Here is an 11,947-nt window from a genome sequence, read left to right on the forward strand (position 1 = left end):
GATGCTTGGACCACCTCAGCAGATTCTTCTCAATCTGAAGCAGCTCTGTTTCAAGTTTCCACCCCCAAGCCCTGGATCTCCAAGCTCCTTACCCTGCCAGAGAGAGAGTCCTGCAACCTGTATGTATTTTGCATTTAATGCAATTCTGCGTCATTTAGTCAGTGTCAATGTAGTAAGTGGCAAATGAGTTGTTTTATAATTGTGTGTAATTCCTTTGCTATATAAATGAGAATGACAGACAACAACCTGCAAAAAGGGTCTTAATACTTTTGTACTAATTTTCTGAATTTCCTCATTGGGATCAATAAATATATATCTATTAAATGTAATCCACCAGAAACAAATGATTTACCAACAAGGGATGAAGATGCACGCTGCCAAAGTTCCTCACAAATTGTGATGTTAAGAAGTATTAATTCTTTTGTGTTGTCTTCCACTCTTAAATGTTCTGCTGTGTTTTCATGTGCCTTTCTGTACTAGAGGTACTGGAAATTTGTCATACAGGGCACTGGTGAACTCCAGGTTACATGCCTTGGGGTGAAGATGATCACACACATTTATGGATCTAGTGATTTTCAAGATTTTAAATAACATGTTGTCAATATATAGTTTTTAATGGATTTTGTCACAAACATTTATTTGACCATAAATCTGATGCCAAATGTAAAGAAATTTAATACAACGCAATATAGAGACACTTAAAGCGATATATTGTATACAGGGAAGATAAGAGGGCATTCATTATGTGTATGTGATTTCATTCCCAATGAAGTTTCTGGGTGGAACATTTTAGCTTCCCCTAAGCTGCTAATCCATTAACTGGAGAGCATAAAAACAACCCTTAAACTCTTTTTTCCCCCCATGAGCTGTTTACAGCCTTTCACCTTCACCTCTGTTTCCCAGCTGCTGCTTTCTTAATGAGGGACTAACAGCTTCCCCACATCCACATGCATCTAACAACTTAGTGTGAGTCTTGACTGGAGAATGTACAACATTGCTGTACGTTTCAGCTCTGAATTTCAGTTTTAGGTCTGAACTTTCCTAAATTGTGCTCAAAACTGACACAGCTTTCTCAAAAAATGTACATCACTTTGGATAAAGGCATCTGCTGAGTAATTAAAATGTAAATGTCAATCTGTAACCACCGCAGCAATTATACCGTTGGTCAGGTGTAGTACCTCATGTTACTCTAAAACAAGCAAGACAAACACGTTTCTGAGCTTATTAGCTTCTGAGTCAGGAGTAAAGGAATCTAAGAAATGTGTGCCGTCTGTGACAGAAATGGGATTCGTTTCTCTGTCTGCTACGTATGCTGGAAATGCACTTGGAATCTCTGTATGATGTGCGCTGGATACTGTACTTGGGTATTTCAAACTGAGTTACAGTTTATGCCTTCAGATGTTTCATCAGTGGGATAATGAACATACAAAATAGGTAATAGAAATAATTTCCTTACTGTGTAGTTCAGTCTGTTTCACATACGCTATTATGTGTCTATTGTATGTCTTTGCATAAATGTTGTGTGTCTGAAGTTCTTAAGAGATTTTATGAGACATTTTTATGAGGCCTCTGTGAATTCTGTAGTGTCTTTTTGCTTCAGCAATCTGTTATTCTCTTTATTAAGTTTTTGTAAGAGGGGTCTTTAATGTTCCTTTGAATATTACATGAACTCATTAATGTATGGGATGCTAATTACCAGAAACAATCTCAATGAATATTTAGGGATTAGCATTAAAATATTGAATAAAGTCTGTTTAATTTCTCACGCTGGAAGCCATTCATGCAATGCAGATAAAGATTGTTGTTTGCCCCAAAGGCTATTAAAACGTTTTTATTATAGGTTTTGTTCTAGCATATGCATGGTTTTTACCTATAAGGAGTTCAATAAGGGAGAGCGCAGAGAAATTCTGTCAGGTATATCGGAAGTAAAAGAGCACATTATATATTAACATAAGATTCAACCATTCCAATGGTGCTGTCATTTTTTAATTATCACAAAGCAGTATTTACCTCACATGGTTCATTGCAATTTTGTGTTTGTAAACTTATTACATAACTGCAGTATGCAATGGTTTCACTGCATCACCTTTCATGCTCAAACGAGGAAATTACAGCTGTTGTACATTGGACATATGAGAAGAAACAGTGTATGAGAAAAGACCAGAATGCTTGGGAAAGTTGAAGGTGAAACAGGTGAAACAGAAAGACAGCAAGAATCAAGGTGGGTGGATATGGCATTGGGAAGCATACAGATCCATACGGACGATGGACAGCCTAGAGGAATTCCGTCCCTATGGACTCGCCATGAGTTTACATTGACATTTAGGTAGGAGACCAGTGTCATATGTCTTTAATGTGGACTGGCAGCAAGTGGCAGTGTGGGATGTGGAGGAGAATGTAGGGAAACGTAATGGCACCGGAAAAGCAAGACGTGGGGCGGGACTCTCGCCAGATCACTCTTCAAGCACACAAATAAAGATTCGATAAATACTGTTCTCACAACTTCTCAGTATTCCTGACACATTTTCTTGGCTTTCCACTATTAATCTTTGATTTAATTGCAGCATGTACATCATATTATGGTAACTGAATATTCTGAGAACTCGATTCCACCCCACCTCCCCCCCCCCAAAAAAAAAACCCCAGAAAAAGTAGGAATGGATTCCACAGGCTATTTGTATTTCAAAAGATAAATATAAAAATAAATATATTACTAATCTCTCATGTAAAGATTGCACAAAAAAACACTATTTTCTCATTATAAATAATATCACATTTATTTTTGAAATTGATTCCTGGCATGCACAGCAACAGGAGTATAGATAAAATACACAAAATATATGAAGTTAAACAGTTCCAGTGTAGATGGGTGTGGGGGGTGGGTGTAATGTTTGGAGGGGCTGTTAGCGTGTGCAGCTTGGAGCCTAATTCCCTTTAAATAGGTTGCGCTAGGAATTAACACCAACCACACGAGAAACGAGTGGTAAGTCAGATTCTGAGCTTCATCTGACCAAGAATAGACAGACATACCTGAGGAGCACAGAAATGACTCACACATCCGCACACAGATGGAGAGAAGACTGAAGAATCACATCTCACAGCACACATACACAAGGATAACCAAAGCCTAGTTTATGTATTAATAATACTTCACAAACGTCAAAAATCCAGGTCCAATCTGACAGCATGGTCACGCGTCTTTTCTTAGCGTTTCACACTTTTCATGATCTTTAATGGAGACAGAACCAGTCTTTGTTTCACCAAGGTGACAGGGTGGGTGGACTGTCTTGTGGATTTAATGTAAACATAACAATGAAGCCAGACAGCTGTGCATTCCTATTGTTTATTCCTAATATTCTAACTTGAACTTATGGAGAAAAATTATGCAGAGGTAACTGTCCTTATCAGACTATTAACAAAAAAGTATCACGTAATCTCAGGTAATCTCTCATGTGCCAGAATTACTCAGCCCTATAACAATACGGTCAAATTCAGGGAAGCAACATAATTTGCATTTTAGCTACAATTCTGTTAGTTATTCTTACACATTATTATAAATAACAGACAGCACTTTTTCTGTAAAGTATTGGGAACATTTCTGTTTTCATGGAGTACATTAGGATTATGGTGCACAAACGGCAGCTAGTTTTTTAACAAAATGAATTTCCAAGCTCTTGGAGAAGGTTACAGGACAAAAGGAATTTTATGATTATATTTAACAATCCAATGTTGGTTTTGTACAACTATTTTTAAACTTTATATGGTGGTCATGAGCTATGTGATTTTAATGGTACACATTTAAGCAGAGGACTAATTAATGTTGTAGACGATGTTTCTTTTCATAAACCTATCAGTATTTCATTAAGTCTTCTGATTTATATTCATTCATGGGATTTTAGTTGTGTAAATTTTTTCAGTGAAGGCTTGTTGGCAAGGATTCCCCGACCCCGGTCCTGGAGAGCCAGTTTGCAACACAGTTTACAAATGTCCCAGAGGCTACAGGGGCATGCCAGGGAAGAACCCAGGATGGGGCACCAACCCATCACAGGGCACACTTATACACCACTCTGTTTCACAAGATAATTAATGAAATATTAAAACAAGAGTAAATAATTGTACTGTCATGGAATGCATCCAGAGGTATTTTTGCTTTCTTTCACTCACTCTTTTGCTTCCCCTAATCAAATGGCAACCGAGGCCATCGCCTATGTCAACGATAGGACCGGCTGGCCCTGCTCTTCTGTCACAAATACCACAGAACAGGAACAGATCACTGCGGCATCATCAGTTCCCCTAGAGATAACATCATGACAGCTCCAGCTATTAGAGCAGATGACTGGTGTGTCAGCTTCAGCTATTAGAGCAGATCACTGGTGTGTCAGCTCCAGCTATTAGAGCAGATGACTGTGGTGTCAGCTTCAGTTGTTAGAGCAGATGGCTGTGGTGTCAGCTTCAGTTGTTAGAGCAGATGGCTGTGGTGTCAGCTCCAGCTATTAGAGCAGATGACTGATGTGTCAGCTTCAGCTATTAGAGCAGATGACTGGTGTGTCAGCTCCAGCTATTAGAGCAGATCACTGGTGTGTCAGCTCCAGCTATTAGAGCAGATGACTGTGGTGTCAGCTTCAGTTGTTAGAGCAGATGGCTGTGGTGTCAGCTCCAGCTATTAGAGCAGATGACTGATGTGTCAGCTTCAGCTATTAGAGCAGATGACTGGTGTGTCAGCTCCAGCTATTAGAGCAGATGACTGCTGTGTCAGCTCCAGCTATTAGAGCAGATGACTTGGTGTCAGCTTCAGCTATTAGAGCAGATGACTATGGTGTCAGCTTCAGTTATTAGAGCAGATGACTGTGGTGTCAGCTTCAGTTATTAGAGTAGATAACTGGTGTGTCAGCTTCAGCTATTAGAGCAGATGACTGGTGTGTCAGCTCCAGCTATTAGAGCAGATGACTGTGGTGTCAGCTTCAGTTATTAGAGCAGATGACTGGTGTGTCAGCTCCAGCTACTAGAGCAGATGACTGTGGTGTCAGCTTCAGCTATTAGAGCAGATGACTGGTGTGTCAGCTCCAGCTATTAGAGCAGATGACTGTGGTGTCAGCTTCAGTTATTAGAGCAGATGACTGGTGTGTCAGCTCCAGCTACTAAAGCAGATGACTGTGGTGTCAGCTTCAGCTATTAGAGCAGATCACTGGTGTGTCAGCTCCAGCTATTAGAGCAGATGACTGTGGTGTCAGCTTCAGTTGTTAGAGCAGATGGCTGTGGTGTCAGCTCCAGCTATTAGAGCAGATGACTGATGTGTCAGCTTCAGCTATTAGAGCAGATGACTGGTGTGTCAGCTCCAGCTATTAGAGCAGATGACTGCTGTGTCAGCTCCAGCTATTAGAGCAGATGACTTGGTGTCAGCTTCAGCTATTAGAGCAGATGACTGTGGTGTCAGCTTCAGTTATTAGAGCAGATGACTGTGGTGTCAGCTTCAGTTATTAGAGTAGATAACTGGTGTGTCAGCTTCAGCTATTAGAGCAGATGACTGGTGTGTCAGCTCCAGCTATTAGAGCAGATGACTGTGGTGTCAGCTTCAGTTATTAGAGCAGATGACTGTGGTGTCAGCTTCAGTTATTAGAGTAGATAACTGGTGTGTCAGCTTCAGCTATTAGAGCAGATGACTGGTGTGTCAGCTCCAGCTATTAGAGCAGATGACTGTGGTGTCAGCTTCAGTTATTAGAGCAGATGACTGGTGTGTCAGCTCCAGCTACTAGAGCAGATGACTGTGGTGTCAGCTTCAGCTATTAGAGCAGATGACTGTGGTGTCAGCTTCAGTTATTAGAGTAGATAACTGGTGTGTCAGCTTCAGCTATTAGAGCAGATGACTGGTGTGTCAGCTCCAGCTACTAGAGCAGATGACTGTGGTGTCAGCTTCAGCTATTAGAGCAGATGACTGGTGTGTCAGCTTCAGCTATTAGAGCAGATGACTGGTGTGTCAGCTCCAGCTATTAGAGCAGATGACTGTGGTGTCAGCTTCAGTTATTAGAGCAGATGACTGGTGTGTCAGCTCCAGCTACTAGAGCAGATGACTGTGGTGTCAGCTTCAGCTATTAGAGCAGATGACTGGTGTGTCAGCTCCAGCTATTAGAGCAGATGACTGTGGTGTCAGCTTCAGTTATTAGAGCAGATGACTGGTGTGTCAGCTCCAGCTACTAAAGCAGATGACTGTGGTGTCAGCTTCAGCTATTAGAGCAGATGACTGTGGTGTCAGCATCAGTTATTAGAGTAGATGACTGGTGTGTCAGCTCCAGCTATTAGAGCAGATGACTGTGGTGTCAGCTTCAGCTATTAGAGCAGATGACTGTGGTGTCAGCTTCAGTTATTAGAGCAGATGACTGGTGTGTCAGCTCCAGCTATTAGAGCAGATGACTGTGGTGTCAGCTTCAGTTATTAGAGCAGATGACTGGTGTGTCAACTCCAGCTATTAAAGCAGATGACTGTGGTGTCAGCTTCAGTTATTAGAGCAGATGACTGGTGTGTCAGCTTCAGTTATTAGAGTAGATGACTGGTGTGTCAGCTTCAGTTATTAGAGCAGATGACTGGTGTGTCAGCTTCAGTTATTAGAGCAGATGACTGTGGTGTCAGCTTCAGTTATTAGAGTAGATAACTGGTGTGTCAGCTTCAGCTATTAGAGCAGATGACTGGTGTGTCAGCTTCAGTTATTAGAGCAGATGACTGGTGTGTCAGCTTCAGTTATTAGAGCAGATGACTGTGGTGTCAGCTTCAGTTATTAGAGTAGATAACTGGTGTGTCAGCTTCAGCTATTAGAGCAGATGACTGGTGTGTCAGCTCCAGCTATTAGAGCAGATGACTGTGGTGTCAGCTTCAGTTATTAGAGCAGATGACTGGTGTGTCAGCTCCAGCTACTAGAGCAGATGACTGTGGTGTCAGCTTCAGCTATTAGAGCAGATGACTGGTGTGTCAGCTCCAGCTATTAGAGCAGATGACTGTGGTGTCAGCTTCAGTTATTAGAGCAGATGACTGGTGTGTCAGCTCCAGCTACTAAAGCAGATGACTGTGGTGTCAGCTTCAGCTATTAGAGCAGATGACTGTGGTGTCAGCATCAGTTATTAGAGTAGATGACTGGTGTGTCAGCTCCAGCTATTAGAGCAGATGACTGTGGTGTCAGCTTCAGCTATTAGAGCAGATGACTGTGGTGTCAGCTTTAGTTATTAGAGCAGATGACTGGTGTGTCAGCTCCAGCTATTAGAGCAGATGACTGTGGTGTCAGCTTCAGTTATTAGAGCAGATGACTGGTGTGTCAACTCCAGCTATTAAAGCAGATGACTGTGGTGTCAGCTTCAGTTATTAGAGCAGATGACTGGTGTGTCAGCTTCAGTTATTAGAGCAGATGACTGGTGTGTCAACTCCAGCTATTAAAGCAGATGACTGTGGTGTCAGCTTCAGTTATTAGAGCAGATGACTGGTGTGTCAGCTTCAGTTATTAGAGCAGATGACTGGTGTGTCAGCTCCAGCTACTAGAGCAGATGACTGTGGTGTCAGCTCCAGCTATTAGAGCAGATGACTGTGGTGTCAGCTTCAGTTGTTAGAGCAGATGATTGTGGTGTCAGCATCAGTTATTAGAGTAGATGACTGGTGTGTCAGCTCCAGCTATTAAAGCAGATGACTGTGGTGTCAGCTTCAGTTGTTAGAGCAGATGACTGGTGTGTCAGCTCCAGCTATTAGAGCAGATGACTGTGGTTTCAGCTTCAGCTATTAGAGCAGATGACTGTGGTGTCAGCTTCAGTTATTAGAGTAGATGACTGGTGTGTCAGCTCCAGCTATTAGAGCAGATGACTGTGGTGTCAGCTTCAGTTATTAGAGCAGATGACTGGTGTGTCAACTCCAGCTATTAAAGCAGATGACTGTGGTGTCAGCTTCAGTTATTAGAGCAGATGACTGGTGTGTCAGCTTCAGTTATTAGAGCAGATGACTGGTGTGTCAACTCCAGCTATTAAAGCAGATGACTGTGGTGTCAGCTTCAGTTATTAGAGCAGATGACTGGTGTGTCAGCTTCAGTTATTAGAGCAGATGACTGGTGTGTCAGCTCCAGCTACTAGAGCAGATGACTGTGGTGTCAGCTCCAGCTATTAGAGCAGATGACTGTGGTGTCAGCTTCAGTTGTTAGAGCAGATGACTGTGGTGTCAGCATCAGTTATTAGAGTAGATGACTGGTGTGTCAGCTCCAGCTATTAAAGCAGATGACTGTGGTGTCAGCTTCAGTTGTTAGAGCAGATGACTGGTGTGTCAGCTCCAGCTATTAGAGCAGATGACTGTGGTGTCAGCTTCAGCTATTAGAGCAGACGATTGTGGTGTCAACTTCAGCTATTTGAGCAGATCACTGTGGTGTCAGCTTCTGCTATTAGAGCAGATCACTATGGTGTCAGCTTCAGCTATTAGAACAGATGACTGTGATGGCAGCTACAGCTCCTCTAGTATTCTGGAGATCTGATATTTTTGTTTCATATTTGTTTTTCTGCTCTCACTGGTTGGCTTGTTCTTGTTCTCAGTGTCCATGACTGCGGTCTTTGAAGATCTGTAACACTGCTGTGCAGGTAGAACAGAAGGTGACAGGGAGTGTGCACAGGCTGAACCCACAATCCTACTTTATTACTATTTCGATTGAGTACCTTATTACTATTTTGACTGAGTGTTCCATCATGATAAGGTTACTGGTGAAAATGTCAGATATATGCACAGTCTAAAGCTGCCTAAATTCCCGTAACCTAGAATAAAATATATGATTGATTTGTGTTTTTCATTGAGTTTTCAAAGCATGTGGGGCACAGTCATCTGACATTTTAAAATTCCAGCAGGTTTTATCATCCTTAATTACATTTGAATGAAATACAGCCACCGAGATACCAGCCAATAAAAGCATACATAATAAAAGCTTACCTGAATATGATCTGAAGCTGTAATGCACACAAGATATAAATTACATTAAGGTAGACACCTTTGTTTGTGACCTCAAGAATGACAGACCAGCACACACCATCATGGTACACAGAAATGAGGGACTGATGAAATGTCACTGACTACGCACTGGAACACAAACAGACTCAACATAACATAGGCAAAGATGCAAAATGAAAGCAACTATTAAAAGAAACAAAACAAAAGGATCTCTACAGTTATTCAAAATGAAATCATATCAAAAATTAAAAATAAATTGGGTCAAGTTATTATGTTATGCAGTTTTATTTATTATTCAACTATTTAATTTGATCAAAGGCCTACTTTATGCATACACATGCTATATAACCAGTCATAAGCTCAACTGCTTGTTTTCAGGTGGCGTTTGAGTTACCCCGATATATATTTTTTTAACACTTGGATTCTAGAAATCATTCCACATTATTGTGGAGCAGCTGCTGAACCCAAATACATTTACACAAATGTCACATAAAACAGGCACAGTGGTGGCTACCTATGCTGTCTGGTGCTGAACTCACTTCACTTTCGGTTTGAACGTTTGCAAAAAAAAACAAAAACTTTGTCATGTTTCGTTTACCGAATTACAGAGTTATACACATTTCAACTTGTCACACTGATTATTTATAAAGTCCTGTTTCAATTCCTTTCCCTTTTTATAAAAGAAATGACTCATGTTAACACCTTTAAAAGGGAAAAAGCAAACACTTTTCTACCCAATTTTCCTGGTGCTGCAGAACATCTAGGAGCTGATGGAGAGGCTTTAGCCCTTCAAACCGAGCCGCCCCTGTATTTTAAACACTGCAGAGCAGCCTAATCCTCATGCGCACACAGTTCACACATTAGCATGGAGACCAAACCTCATTTTCAGAGGTAAAGGTTTAGCTGCATTCTGTAATTCTGCTGAGGTATGTAAAGAGCAGAGATGAATGTATTGCACCCCTTCTTCTGGCACGAATGTGTCTATGTTTGCAGGTAAAAACAGATAAGGTCTGCTGAAAGATTAATGCATAAATTCCAAGTATTATGAGACACTTTTAAACTGCACACACTATGGTAAAAGTGAAATGCCTCTGAGGTACCAACATGCTGCATCTAAATCTATCCCATAATACAGAAATATTATTATTTTTGTTTATATAAATAACAAAAAATTTACACACAATTATGCATATATAAAGGAAGTGTAGGAATTATTACTGAACAGTAGTAATGGTTTTTGCTATGTTTAAATCTGCAGGTGCATGATATGACGTATTTGTATTTAGGAATAATTATTCATACTTAGCAGGAGTGTCAACAACTTTTGGCAACAGAAAGTCCACCAATGGAATGCCGAAGTTCAGAGATATTCATATTCATGGGAAATATGCTTCTCCTTTCTCCCTTTATTTAATGATGCAGCGGTAATGAAGGTCAATTCTGATTTCTCCTGGTTTTCGCATAATTATGCGGTATGATTTAAGGACCTTTTTGTGGGACAGCCGAGAGGTGGTGGAAAAACTGACTTTTGACAGGGACAAGGTGATGCAGATGGTAAATTACGTCCCCCAAGTGTCGCTACAGATGAACAGTGCCAAAAAGTAATTAATTCAAGGAAAAAGAAAAGTGAACAGAAAAGAAAATAGTTGAGCCAAAAAGAAAGTTACCACAAATAGGCAAGCACAATCAAGACCAGGCTTGAACAAATAGTGCCCTCAATTACAGCTTTGGGATTCTATCTGAATCCCTGGATAACATACGCCTCAAATGACTCAACCCTTAAACAGAAAGCTGCTCTGTCAGACTAGCAGACCCTTTGTCTAAAGTGATGTACCATTAAGGAAGCCTTGGGTTCTGAGAGCATCCCTAAAGCAGTTATGGGTCTTGAACTTGAGCCTAATGATAATTGTCAGGGTCAGTGCCTGTGTGGCCCTGCCCTATGTGTCTTGTCCCCATCTGGCCAGCAGATGTCGCTGACCGTCCTGCTTCCCCCTCTATCTTGTAGCCCCTCAATCCCTAGCGTGTTTCCCTGCTGCCTGGGCCACCACATAGCTCAATGGGTTGAGCTTGTGGCTCAGTGACTGAACCCCTCCAGGGTTTGAGGCAATGTATACTGGTTATTTATCCTTTGTGTTTGGTATTGTTTTTCTGTATCTTTGCTTAGTGTCCTTGTTTTTTAGTCTACCCTGCTTGTGCCTTGTTTAATTATATTCCGCTTGTACTTTTGTTGGTAGTCTCTCCTAGTGTTGTTAGCCCTCAGTGTTTGTTAATGTCTCCTAGTTCCAGTGCTTGTTAATTGTAATAGTGATTGGTTGTTTTGGTTATGTTCCACACTTGCCCCTTGATAGCCCTTCTTATCTGTGTAGATTTAAGTGCCTGCCCTCATTCTGTTCTTTAGTCTGTCATTATAGTTGTTGCTGTGTGTTAGTAGCTGTGGTTGTTTTCTAGACCTGCTGCCTGTTATGCTGTGTTTCATAGTTGTATTTACTTTGTGGTTTCTTTAGTTTGTTTAATTTCCCTGTTTTGTTATGACCCCTTGTGGTCCCTTCATTTAATGTTTCCCTCTTTTTTTCAGTTTTGTTAATAAAGTTCTCAGCTTGCTGTGAGCCGCTCTGTGAATTGTCCCTCTTTTCCCTCATCCATATAAAAGAGAAACAACAAATTCAAACAACCCACAGTCATCTGGTCCACAGTGACCCACAGATACCCTGCTTGTGCACTGGATGAAACAAGTAGGTAAACAAACAAACCAAACACTTATTTTCATAATTTCCAACAGTGAACACAAGCCTTCAAAATTACCTGAACATTCTGAGATGATAAACCAGCTTGTATTCAATTGCATCTGAGATTACCTTGAGGGTTTATGCTTGTGTTAGGAGAAAAAAAAAACTTTATGCATAAGCTATATACAGTTACATGGACATATGTGTTGTTACAGACCTTTGTATTTGACATTCAGTGGAATCATGATAAGAAAGTTCCCAGGCAG

Source organism: Paramormyrops kingsleyae, chromosome 8 (assembly GCF_048594095.1).
Source record: "Paramormyrops kingsleyae isolate MSU_618 chromosome 8, PKINGS_0.4, whole genome shotgun sequence".
Taxonomy (NCBI): domain Eukaryota; kingdom Metazoa; phylum Chordata; class Actinopteri; order Osteoglossiformes; family Mormyridae; genus Paramormyrops; species Paramormyrops kingsleyae.